General features: G+C 44.1%; 1 protein-coding gene across 1 annotated transcript in view; it reads right to left on the reverse strand.

The window, feature by feature from the left end:
* Window positions 1-13,861, reverse strand: part of LOC109041943 (uncharacterized) — a 261,452-nt gene that overhangs the window by 211,672 nt on the left and 35,919 nt on the right. The window lies entirely within an intron of this gene.

Below are 13,861 nucleotides of genomic sequence, written 5' to 3' on the forward strand. Positions count from 1 at the left end.
TGAACCATGCTCGGATCTCGCAGCGAGAGGTGAGAAAGATGGAAATCGATTCTTGGTAGCAGCTTACCAGGATCGAATTCAATCGATTGCTTGTGTGGGTGGTATCGATTTCTTGTGTGGGCGGTATCGATTTTCACTAATGTTCATTGAGTTCTGACGAGGCGAAGGTAGATGATGAGATGATGGTGAATGCTGGGAACCAACCTTGATTGTGCATTTTAAGCGAAGAACTTCGCTCTCTTGCCTCCGATTAGTGGAGAGGCTCATAGATTTTTCACCGATTCCTATCGATATAGCTTCGATTGGCATCGACTATGACCAATTTTCACCATCATATGCTTGAGCGCCTGCTCTTTTCTCGTTGTTTGTGTTGTCTCATCACGAATCGGTTGTTCGATCAGTAACGATTTCCATCACGTTTCTTCGATTTGAATGCGCAGAATATGACATCTCACCCGGTCGAAGTCGATCGATTTTGCTTCGATTTCCAATGATTTCGTGGACCATGTGCGAACCCTTCCACCGAGAGGATAGGAAGAGGGGGAATCCCCGTGGTACGGGAGATTGGACCAAACTGTTACGGCGTATCCTCGAGACGAGACAGCCTTCATTTGAGTGGATAGGCAATCTGATACCGATTGTGTTATAAGTCTGGTTCCCTTTGCGATATATCGATTGATATGATATTCAAACCTATGTCACGAGATCGAACACTGCAATGATCGATTCTTTATCACAGCTTCATAGGCAATCTGATGCGATTGCGTTATGAGACTGGTTCGATTGATATGATACGAGATCGAACACCGGAATAATCGATTCTTTATCACAGCTTCATAGGCAATCTGATACCGTTTGCGTTGGCTCCCTTTGCGATGTATCGATGGAAATGACACGAGATCGAACACCGCAATAATCGATTCTTTATCACAGCTTCATAGGCAATCTGATACCGTTTGCGCTGGCTCCCTTTGCAATGTATCGATGGAAATGACACGAGATCGAACACCCCAATAATCGATTCTTTATCACAGCTTCATAGGCAATCTGTTGCCGTTTGCGTTGGTTCCCTTTGCGATGTATCGATTGATATGACACGAGATCGAACACCACAATAATCGATAGTCGATTATTACACCTCACTAGTGACGCCATATTTGAGGGTATGGAATGGACGAAATAGAGGCGATAGCTAGCTCGTTGGGTACCCTCTCCCGGACTGAAAAGTGTGGTTTTATAACGTGAAAGCCTTGCCCGGGGCTATCCTCGGGATGATACCGCCTTGATTTGAACGAATAGGCAATCTGGTGTTGCTGCATGGTACTGTTTGCGGGATGAAGACGGCTATGGACTTTGCAGTAGTGTGTGGTGGGCTTTGCGATGTATCGATTGACAGGTAGGCGACAGAGAGGGCGTCCAGCCAAACGGTGGGTAGAGGGCATGAGATGGAGAGATGCCAGCTCCCGGAGGATCTCTTCCATGACAGATTGCTGTGGAGAGTGGGCGTCGCAGAGCGCCTTAGTGCACCGTGAAAGCGGGTTATACATACATACGGTTTCCAGTGTCCTGGCATGCTTTGCGATGTATCGATTGCTATGCCGTTTAAACCTTTGAAAAATATCGATCGTAACGAGCACCATGTGCATAATCGATTCTTTATCATAGGTTCAAATGGGATAAAATCGATACTCGATGATCATACCTTGACACTGAGGCTTTGAATGTGAGCGACTCGGGACGAGGGCGCCTTCATTTGAGTGGATAGTCGATCTGATACGTTGTAAATGCGTGTTGCAGACCCCTCTCCTCCTCCTCCTCTCTTCTCTTCTCCTCCTCCTGGATCACGATGTCTTCTTACCGTGGATTGTTACACACCAGCGACCATTTTCTGTTCGTTTTTTCGTCGGTGTGGTCCGCTTTTGCTGTCAGCTCGGGTCGCTCGAAGTGATTTGTTATCAAATTTCGAGCATGTCTCCGATAAAACCCGGTCGTGGTGTGTGCAGAGGCCCTATCGTATCGAAAACGATGGGAAACTCATCTTTTTTCCTGACCCCGAACGGTGAACAGCAGATAGTGATCGGTTATAGTTGTAATGAACAGTTTACTCCGATCATCAAATTTTACAATTACGCTACAGTTCAAAACATGGTCGCCCTTAAGCCGAGCGAGTGGAGAGAGCTTACACGCTGGGACAAGGACATCGATGCGTATTTTGAGGGGGACAGCGACTTTGGGGAGACGCGCTATCTCGGGACCGTATCAAGATTTTTGAAGTTTGGCAGGATTCTGGGACGGAAAAGTCTTGTACTCGGTCAGAAAAATTCATCTCATCGTAAGTGTCCGAGAGAAATAGCGCTTCAAGAGAAGGCGTGGAAAGAATTGAAGAAACTCGCTCCATCGATTAGCGCAGTAGTGATCAAAGCTGTTGACAATCAGCAAAAATTTCAAAAACTTTTTTCCGAAACTTGTGATTTAGTATTAAGAAAATGTCAGTATTTGGACAACGCTTCAATTTCAAATTTTGTGAGCGCTTTAGACCCTGGCTCGTTTGATGTTAAGACTTTTCCGATGATGGTTTTCCCCTATGCTCTTTGCGAATTGAAAAACCAGTGTCGTCATTTAATCGTTAGGAAAGTGATGAGTATAAAGCACGGTTTCAATTTGACCCATCATGATCTCGACGGTTCATAACACAGTATGAAAGTGTGTGTGTGGCAAATATACAATACTCATGTTCCTTTTTATATCAATAAATCCGCTGTATGTGATAAACGAATCTCTTCTTGTTTTTTTTTCTCCCCCTCATCCGAGCTCCATCGATTCCTCTAGCCAATGCAGCCAAGGCTCATGATACTGAAACATCATTTGTCTACCGGTGTTCCCCGGCGGGAGCAATCAAGGAACGAGAATTTGCACATCCCGTCGTGGTTCATACCCCATCAGTGTTTCACTTGTCTCAAAAAGAAAGGAAAAATGACTCATTTTCCAAATTCAAAACGGATCATATCGATTTAGATGAGGATGATGGTCGACAACTGACTAGAAACATCACCGTTTAAATAATCGAAAATTATTGATGGCTTTCACACCCGCACCAGCACCACGCGTTTAAATGAGCGGGACCGCAGGTCCTCGGCTATTGCCAAGCCGTGGGAATCAGAAATATATTATAGGGAAGTTGATCGAGACAAGTTGAAACTTGTCGAAGGATGGCATCACTGGGAACGGATATTTGGAGATTATCGAATGAGAGTTACCGCGAAAACCCCGTATAAGTAGTGATACTTTCCAGAGTCATTCGTGATTTTTCATCAGTTATATGTATGGTGAAAGGAGCTAAGTGAATGAGTAGTTTGTGTGGAACATGTGTGGTTTCCGAATGACACTCTAACAGGAAAATGAGTAGCGAGAACTGGGCGACCTTGAGTGGGAGCTCGCGCAGTCGCGCGACCGGGTCGATTGATGAATCGTTATCGAGAGAACTCGATCGATGAATCCCTATCTCGGCAATGCTTTTTATCGAACAAGGTCTTTCGATAACGAATCAACAATCGAACCGCAGACATACGCACATCTCCGCGATGAGAGCATTGTACTTGTCGCATCTAGAGTTCGACTCATTAGCCCCTCTAGTCACCGCTGTCGATACTTACACCCGAATTTTCTATCATCTCACGTATAGCATGGTATAACTTTTTTCCGATCATACAACGTTGATACTGTGGTATACAACAGGGTGACGTCATAGAATGGATGCTTAGAGTGATGACACTCAATCGTATTCCCCCGGATGGATAGGCAACCCGCTACGAATTTATGGGAGAACCTCGGACCTCATCCTGTGTATGATTCCTAGTAGAGCGGGTAAGGTCGCTAGCTGGGTGGGGTGACGACACATAATGGATGCTTCGCATGACGTCGCGTAAAATGATGCAGGTCATTGGTCAAACGTATTTACCCGAATGGTTGTACTGTGTATGTTTGCTAATAGAGCAGATATCGTCACGGTAAAGGACTCATGGCACATGAAAAACCCTGTGAAGATAGGTTTTTGCAGATTTTTTGCAACGTCTGCTCCTTCAAATTTCCCGCCTAATTCTCAGGCAAATTGTTGACTCTAACATATCATGCTTCGCTCGGGTGGGTAGGTAGCCCATAAGGATTAAACGGTTGTGGTTTAAAAAAGCTAATGGTAGCCCGTTCACGTTTAGGCAACCCGCAACAGTAAACACGGATGCCATACACCGTATACTAATCAATACCCGACTCCTGGTTAAATCATACTTTCCCGCTCAATTTTACAACATTGTTACCATGTTCCGTAGCAATGCCCGTCATTAATTCAAATTTTCCCGCTCAATTTCTCAACGTTGGTTGGTGTCGTCACAGTATGAAAAGATGGCTGTCATTTTATACACTAAAACACCCATCACCCGTAACTAATTCAAATTTTCCCGCTCAATTTCACAACGTTAGTGACGTCATAGCATGAAAACATTGTTGACATATGATCCGCTAAAACACCCATCACCCAGCCAACACCGTTAATTTACCCCGATTTTTCTGCACGATTTTACAACACTGGTAACGAGTAAGCTTACCCGACGCCCATGATAGGTAGGCAAGCCGCATCAATTAACCAGTGGTTGTCACAACTCTCAAGTAACCCACGCCCCTCCTGTCCCGATTTTACTAGACTGATAACGATTACCCATCACCCCTGATAGCTATACAACCTGTAACAGATAACCAGTCACTAGTGACGCCACACCATGGTTGTAAAATCAGGCATCCTAAAATAATCCAGTTTTTCCCCCAAATTTTTCAACAATACCCGCAATTAATCACGATTTTCCTGATCAGACTGACAACGTGGGTGATGGGTAGGCAACCCGCAACAGTCGCTAGTGACGTCACACCATGGTTGCAAAATCAACATTTTTCTGCACAATTTTACAACACTGGCAACGATAGGTAGGCAACCCGCAACAGTCGCTAGTGACGTCACACCATGGTTGCAAAATCATCCTAAAATAATCAACATTTTTCTGCACAATTTTACAACACTGGCAACGATAGGTAGGCAACCCGCAACAGTCGCTAGTGACGTCACACCCGGGTCACGTGACATAGGTCCCGTCTTAAAGGTCAAGTGGCGAAACGATAGGTAGGCAACCCGCAACCAGTCGCCAGTGATCTCACACCGGGGTCACGTAGCTCCCGACTTAAAGGTCAAATTTGGCGGTATATCCTCATATATACACTACTCACTCCTGGTGTTGGTTCCTCCTCTTTTTCTAACTAACCTTTTTTTTTAACCTTTGCTTCCTAAGAGACAAAGAGCAAAGAGAACCAGTAATTCGCGGCGCGCTGTAGAGTCCCCATCCCCTCCCTTATAGTAACGTAATTTCAATTTTAATTTCATTTTTTTTTTTTTTTTTTTTTCATTTTCTTTTTCTTTTTCTCCCCCTCCCCCAACAGAGAGTGGGTCTAGGAATTTTAAATATTCTAACGCCCAGTTTTAGAACAGGGGGCGTACGATACCGTAGCTTTGGTTCGAAGGATGCAGTGGTGTTTCGGCACTTCGTTCAGTCGGCCGGCGGCCATCGCTTTCCGTTGACGGCTGAATCCATAACCAGGACCCGGTATGGTGCAAGTTAGAGGGCGGTAAAAGAAACCCTCGGCCCTTCCGGCGAAAAAAAAAAAAAAAAAAAGATGGTCCATTTTTATAGGCGGGAGGATACGTAAAACTCCTTCATCCCTCTCTGTTTTTTTTTCGTAATTCGGCAGTGGTTCAGTAGGCCTAAGGGGGAAGTTCAACCACTATAAAAAAAGGAACAACGCGCCACTGAACTTACCTCCTGAGAAATCAAGTTTATACGTTGGTCTTTCCCTGTTCAAAATGATTAGTCAGCCGTCACCAAAACAAACATATATTGAGGTTAACTTTGTTTTGGTGACGATTAATTGATGATTTTGAAGAGGGTTTCTCTAAGGTGGTGTGGAAAGAGTTCCAATAATTGGACGCTAATCGATCTTAACTTTGAAATATCTCGATTGCGGTGTAGTTGTAAGTTTTGACGATCCAATTTTAATGCTTGCTATTTTCACAAAGTTATCTTCGAGCGGAGAAATATAACCAACACCCTGTTTATCGATCCTTTTCCATAGGTTTCAATAGCGGATCAATCGATAGATCGCTAAGCACGCCACACCACTGAAGACGATCTGTGATTCTCGCACACATCGTGAGGTTAGCAAGATCATCAATGCCTCCCACACATACCTGCCTGCGGGCCGACTATTGGAAGTTTAAAGCAGAAAGATTAGACATCGAAATGCGATAAGTTGCTCGGTTGAGATGGGGCCTCAAGATGAAACACTATGCAACAACAACAAAAACACTTTAAACACAAGACAAATGGGTTTACAAGGCTAAAGCAATCGAGTAAACAAACTAGGAGTTTGAACTGATTCCTACTTCGGTCAGTTACATGCTCATTTTCTTGTTTAAAATTTTCATTTTTTTTAGCTTTTGTTCCAGTTGAGAATGGGCATGTAATTGGCCCGAAACGTCCTGATTTGTTTACTCGATTTCCTTAGCCTTGTAACCCCATTTGTTTTGTGTTTGATGTGTTTTTGTTGATGGGGCTAAATCGACTCGCGTCAATCCAACAGTTTCGATAATTGGGTCACTAAGGGCAGTAAACATGTTGATTCTTTAGACAGCTTCTACCAATAGCGAAGTGGCTGGTATTTCTTTTCTTGCTTTCTTTATTAAAAATAAATAGAAATAAAACAATAATATTGATAGTGCAATGATTTGACCAATCTACTAAAATTTCCCTCATCATCTACGGTTTGTAGAAAAAAAATCCAAGGCATTCCCATTATTTTAACAATTAAAAATTAAAAATTTTCCAACACGGAAGTGTGAACTTGCCGGTTTCGAACAAAAGTGCACGATCGACATTTTTCCTCCGTAAAATCCAGGCTAAGCCTAGCGTCAAAAAAACTTGTTATCAACACCCGGTATAGGGTACCTGTACCGGAATTCTCATTATCAACACGGTCCTCACTTCTTCCAATACGTTTTTCCACGTTTTCCCGCTGTGCCAGAAGAAATTCCTAGCAAATTCTAGGGATTCCTCGTTCAAAACTAACCAATTCCGCTCAACCACATACCGGAAAATCTTGCACGATCCCTACTTTTGTAGTTTTCAAGAAAAACAAATATTTCGCCATTTAAACCGTAGCAACATGTTCTCGGGCTGGTATTAAGTATTTTTCTAGAAAGTGTAGAAATTACCAATTTTTAGGCAAAGTTGAAAAGCTCGCGAGGCTTTTACGAGTGGCGCGCGGAAGCTGAAACTCCCTAAAACAAGTGGCGTTATCTGTAGGAGCATTCGCGAACTAAAAAAGCGCTGCGGGTGGAGTGCGGAAATAATGGGAGCTATCGCGATGCTGAGGGGATCCGTATCTCCCATTGATTCTGCCGGCGCAGACAGTGCAGTGGCGAAACGCGAATGATTGCTTGTCGATATGTTCCCATTTGAAGCTGCGGTAAAGAATCGATTGTTGAGGTGTTCGTTGCGAACACCCTGTCTATCGATCCTTTCAGGTAGGTTTAAATGACAAATCAATCGATATATCGCGAAGCACGCCACGCCACTGGGCGCAGATGGCAAGATTAGGGGAGGATAGGATCTTGGACGTGCTCAAGCATAACTCATCTCTCTGCCAGCCAAAGGGCTCAATCATATCCTAGGATGAGCACTCTTTGTCGATCCTATGACGTGAGCCCTAGAGAGCGTGGGGGTTATAAACAAAAAGGCTCATGCCAATATGAGGTTATGACCTTAAGTTGGAAATGCGACTTATTTTGAGTATATTTTTATGATGTCTCGGGCTTACGGGATAAGCTGCCGTTCTATAGCGAAAGGAGTGTGCACTACCGAGAATTTTGAGCTGCGACGTTCGATGGTTACCCTGGATGGTTAAACGAGGGTAGGAGTGTTTCAATACTGGAACTCAGGTTCTTGCGTCGTAATAAACTTTACTCATCGATAGGTCGTTTAGTAGTACATTTACTGATACAAATCTCCTAACGTTAGTGGAAACATACCAGTGCCGACTCGCCGAAAACTCTACTTGATAAAATTTTGAAAGTTGCTGTTTTTGAAGTCATCGAGGAATTGCATGATGTATCACTGATATCGTGCATGGACAAGCAAATTAAAAATAAAATAACGATATCTTGGATTGTGATTGAAAAAAGGCATATGCCACGAAAAAGTTCAATTTTTGGATATACACGCTCTATTTTAGGAGTTAAAACACAAATTATAATACAAATAATCCGAGAATATCACAGAATCACATTTCAAACATTTCTTATCTATTTTACTTTAAAACACAGTGAACAAAATAGAAAAAAGAACGAATATGCTTGGAGACCCACGGCGAGAGCTATTTCTCACTTTAAAATGAGCCGCCGCTATAGCCAGTGCTGAAATACGTAGAAAAATAATATGAATCCCCCTACAGGGTAGAAATAAAAACGTTACACGAGAGACATGTTTCCACATCAAAACATCGGTCAAAACACATTATAAATACTGCAAATTTTCAAAAACAATCCTTTAGATTGTTTTTGAACACTGTTCCTCAAATCCCACATCGTCACCTTCCAGGCAAAGTATCACAAGCGCCATGCGACGTTTAAAAATTTCCGCCGCCATTATATTTTTTTACAGAGAAATTGTTCAACGAAGCTGTCAGAAAATGTCACTGAATTTTCTTTGTGCTGCCGATAAAATTTAGTGAAATTTCCAAACAGATTCAACCAACAATTTCTCAGTAAAAAAATATAATGGCGGCGGGAATTTTTAAACGTCGCATGGCGCTTGTGATACTTTGCCTGGAAGGTGACGACATGTATTTCGATACTCGATTTCATACTCCGTCTAGTAATCCCATACCCGTGGAGAAAAGCGGCAAAGGAAGTACTTACCGAATATCCGGGTGTCGGAGGCAAGGTACCCTGATAGCCTCCGCCATTGACGCTCTCCCCGGGCACCGGTGGGAGCGGGGGCAGAGGTTTGGACCTGGGGTTGAGCGATATAGCGTGGAGGCCGTTGGCGAGCTTACCCTGGTCCACCTGATCCGCGCTCCTGGAGCTACACTCGGACGTGGAGGTGGTGCCGGAGACGGAATCCCTCATGAAGCCGTCGGCGTAGAACTCGTCCTTCTTGCGGAAGACGGGGGGCGGCTTGCCCGGCGGGGCGGCGGCGGGGAAGGGGAAGAGGGGCCTGGGGCAGGGGGCCCCGGTGCGGGGGAGGTGGGCGCCGTGGACCATGCCGACGGGCTCCCAGAGCTCGTGCGAGGTGGAGGAGTAGAGGTTGTTCTCCTTGGTCTCGCGGGAGCGCTCGTCGACGACGCGGCCGTCCTTGGCGACGGTGAGCTCCTCGCGGGTGGAGACGGTGCTCTTGACCTGGAGCGAGGTCTCCAGGTGGACGGGGGCCTTGAGGATGCCGGCCCGGACGAGGATCTGGTTGAGGAGGTCGCAGTCGGGGATGTTCCCGCGGACGAGGGCCTCCCGGATGGCGGCCCCGTCCTCCCCCTCCAGCTCGATCGGGCACCCGTTGACCAGGAGCACCTCCTCCTCCTTGATCGACGACTTCTTCTCGCAGTCGATGATCTTCACCCCCTTCCCCAGGAGCGACTCCACCGTCTCTTGGATCTCGTCGTCCATCATTTTCAACCGCTCTCCAACGACTGCATTCTCAGATACCTGCAATTAGACACAAACGAAGATTAGGACAAATTCACTCGGAAGCTTACGTACTACACAGAAAAAGGGAAAGGGCGTTCGAAGTTACATGGGGGGGGGGGTTGGAGGAGGGGGATCCACTCAGCGTTACAGAGAGAGGAGTAAAGGAGGGGCGCGGGTTCAGTGCCAGCGTTAATTACGTAAGTCTCTCTATCGGTCAAGAAACACACAATATCCAGAAGGTATAATCCTCAATTCTCCTAAGTTTTTGTCACACTATCATTGAAATACTTCAAAAATTCAGCTATATATTCAGAAGTTTCTCATAATTTTTGGGATCTTAAGGGGGGAGGGTCGTCAACAATTACGTAATTAGTGAGGGGGGTCCGGGTTGCGTTACAGAGCGTTGCAATGTGTGAGGTGGGTCAAAAATGCTGAAAAAGTGCGTTACGTAATTGATGAACGATTCCAAAACCATGTGAAAAGGGGAAATTTAAAACATGTTGTGCGCCGTCAGGTGGTGCTAAGATTGTGCATGATGTTATTCACTGCAAAAGAACCTAAACTTTTTCGCTCTGAGAGCTTTTTGAGGAGGAAGTTCTCTCTAAATTGTATGCTCCGGAAGACATTATGAATTTGAGCTTGAACACTTGAAAGCAGTAAACTTGAAACTTGCAACGTCGCAAATTGAGGTATGAATGTTTTAACATCATCCTCGGTGATGAGAAAACGTGTAACTGCGCACACGCTAAAGGGTCATTTCAGCGGTAACTAGTGATCTCCTACCACCAAATCGATGCGACACTTTTGAAGGCGCTCTGCGCAACTATTCCACCACGGAAGTATTGCACAGTATCAGACGAAAATGAAGGCGCACTAACGTGCTTGGATTGACTGGTATCGTTTTCCACTACGTCGAGTCCTAGTGATCGTACGATATGCAGCTCCTGCTCGATCGATTGTTATGAAACTTGGTACCAGGCGGCATTTTTTGACGGGAAACTTGAATTTCAACTAAAATTTTCAAAATTCGAAAATCCAAGATTCTATCTCGGCTGCCGTTTGATAGAAGTGTGTGTAAGTTGATGCCAGGCGACAAGAAGTAACGTACGCAACTTGACGGAAGTATACCTTGTTTCTGAAATGAAGCATGTTTGTTTGTTTGTTTTTCTTGTCAAGGCATAATTTTCTTTGCCACCGAAGGAGGGGCACTAGAAAATTAAAATAGCAGGCGATAGCTGGAGAGTCGTGAGTAAATTCCACGCACAGACGTGCGAAATTCGGGACAAAGCGCTAATTTTAGCACAATTGCGGAATATCGCAATGCTTTCACTTCAAAGAGCACTCACATATTTAATTAGAGTGGATGGGATGGAAAACGGGATTTGCTCTAGTTTCCAGGCTCATGTAACTGGGGCGTCGCCAAAAATATAAAACGCAACCTCTGACCGTCTCGCTGAGCCGCACCCGCGATACGAGACATAAACATTTGGAGTTGGAACGCGATAAATAAATCGAAGCACTCTTCCAAGATTCCGGCCATTAAAATGCGGGAGACGGGATGGCAGAGAGGCCCTACTTAAGACATGCTGAGCTGAGCATGGAACTTCGGAATGGAAACAATTCTCACTGGTCGCTCATGGAGTGCCTATATAGGGGAAGTATGGCCATTTGTATCTTTTTGGAGCACCGAAGTTGTGCCGCTATTTGATTAGTCTAGAAGTTTTAGGGTATCGTGAAGCTCAAACAGCCGTAGGAAAACAAGCGCTCTTTTTGGTCGATAGGCTTCAGGAAGTTTATGCCGACAATAAGCGAATTTTATTTACAGGTTCGGTACTACTTTTGTGCCCGAACCTCCGAGCTGCCTTTCTATTTGAGTTCGGAACCTCCGATTCAGTGACTAACGAATTGCAAGGTTGGTACATTGATACCACCTTGCGCCGTGGTTCCAGAGACAAAGTGGTTCTAAAAAAGGTTCGACCTATCGAAAACCAACGGATCTGATTGGTCGAATCTGGTAAAAACGGTGTCCACTGGTGTTGGTGATTGATGAGACGAACCGGGACAGAGCTTCCCAGAGAGGTTCGGAACTTTAAATAAAATTCGCTTATTCTCACGAGAATATACTCCAGACATACCGTTAACAACCCTCTCGTTCTAGATCAATGCAATTTATAGTTTCTCTAGAATTAGGTGTACTAGCCCTGGTAAAAATTGGCAGTAGAAGCTGTGTTCCAAAATACCATAGACTTACAGCCGGCTGTAAGATTTCCAATAGCTTCTATAGCCGGCTACACAATTTCTTATAGCCTTTTATAGCCGATGGCGACTAAGCAACAGCCAGGCGATAAAGTGTATGCTAAACGTTACTAATTACGGATGCTAGGACTTAGTGAGTTTGTGGAACACTGCTCTCTTTCTGGGCCGTAGTATCTTGATTTATTTTTCGAGGAAAGCTCCGTACTTTTGATGGATGCCTGCCATTACTAATATAGTAGAGCGCCTTCAGTTTCGTATGATACTGTGCAATACCTCTGCAGGTGTGAAATAGTTGCTTCAAGCGCCGTGGCAGGCTGGCAGCCAGCGCAAAATACGCATTGGCGCCTACAAACCTAACAGGGATACTTCACGCGTTGCGCAATGCGTGAAGTATCCCTGTTAGGTTTGTAGGCGGCAGTGCGTCGCCGCTCCGCTTTGTGTTAGGCTCTAATATTTAATCTCGCGGAGTCAGCGTTTTCCAACTCATGATATTGAAATGTTTGCACATCCTGTATGGATTATTCTCATTTCAATTGATGAAAAAAAATATGTATCAAAGGAAAATATAATGTGTGTTTTGTAAATATTAAGGTGGTTCCGTATCAAACTTAATAATTTCCAAAGCAAACGAATTTCTACACGATTTCTTATAGCCTTTTACAATCGCTGGCGAAAAAGCAACAGCCAGGCGATGAAGTGTAAAGCCCAACGATAAGAACTATAGCCCAGCTGCATAATTTTTTATCGCTTCGTATAGCCCGGCCGTATGATTTTCTTCGCATTCTACAGCCAGCTATATGGACATATTTCTGTCAAACGGAACTATGAGCATTATGACCTGAGCTCTGTCATGTATATATCAGTATGGGTCTCAGGGCTCGTGTCTTAATGCACATAGTTCCGTTCGGCAGAAATACGTTCATATGATTTTCTGTAGCCTTCTTTAGCCGGCTATAAGAATTCCTATGGTATTTTGAAACGCAGCTCTTATCGCCAATTTTTACCAGGGAGCGAATTGGCCACTTTGAAATTAGCAGAGTTTTTCATATGTATGTAGACCATTTCAGATGTTTCATCATTATTTAATTAATGATTTTTGCGCCTCTGACGTAAGGATGTATCTCAGTTCCCACACGAGCCCTGTTTCACAAATAAATCTATGCTTTCTGAGGCTCATGTGGAGATCAAGATACGCCCTTATGTCATAGAAGCGAAAAAATAATAGGCCTGTGATCCCTGAGGATTCGCACTCGCGGGAGAGTATGGTAATGCGATGTGTTGCGAGACTTTACACAGTCCTTACAAGGAATTTGTGAAAAAATAATTTTGAAGGTAAAAATTGAATTTTCTGCATTTAGGGCTCTTCGACTTGAAGTTTTCAAAAAACATTCCTTTTCCTTTCATACTTTATTCCCAAGGGTCCAAAATTGCTTTTTTCAGGTCTTTCCTATATACACCCGTGTATTCTTTGCAACCAGATGCAGGGTTGCCATAATTTCTTCATCTTTAAATTACTTGACTTTTCATTGAATATTTTAGCTTTTCCCTGACTCTTTTGTTGGATTCCCTGACTTTCCCTGACATTTGAATGTTTCCACTTCGATTTTTTTCTTTTAGATTACACTCACTTCTGCTGGAAAGCTAAACCATTAAAGTCCCTGACTTTTTGTACGAATTCCCCGTCGTTCTCGGTTTTCAAGACCGCCGACAACCCTGTATAATCTCGAAACCAATATTCAAGTATTATTTTCTAGGAGGTCAGGGTTACCACAGAATTTAAAAAATGAAATTCCCTGACATTTCCTTGATTTCCCTGACAAATTTTGGTGT

This window comes from Bemisia tabaci, chromosome 3, assembly GCF_918797505.1.
Source record: "Bemisia tabaci chromosome 3, PGI_BMITA_v3".
Lineage (NCBI taxonomy): Eukaryota > Metazoa > Arthropoda > Insecta > Hemiptera > Aleyrodidae > Bemisia > Bemisia tabaci.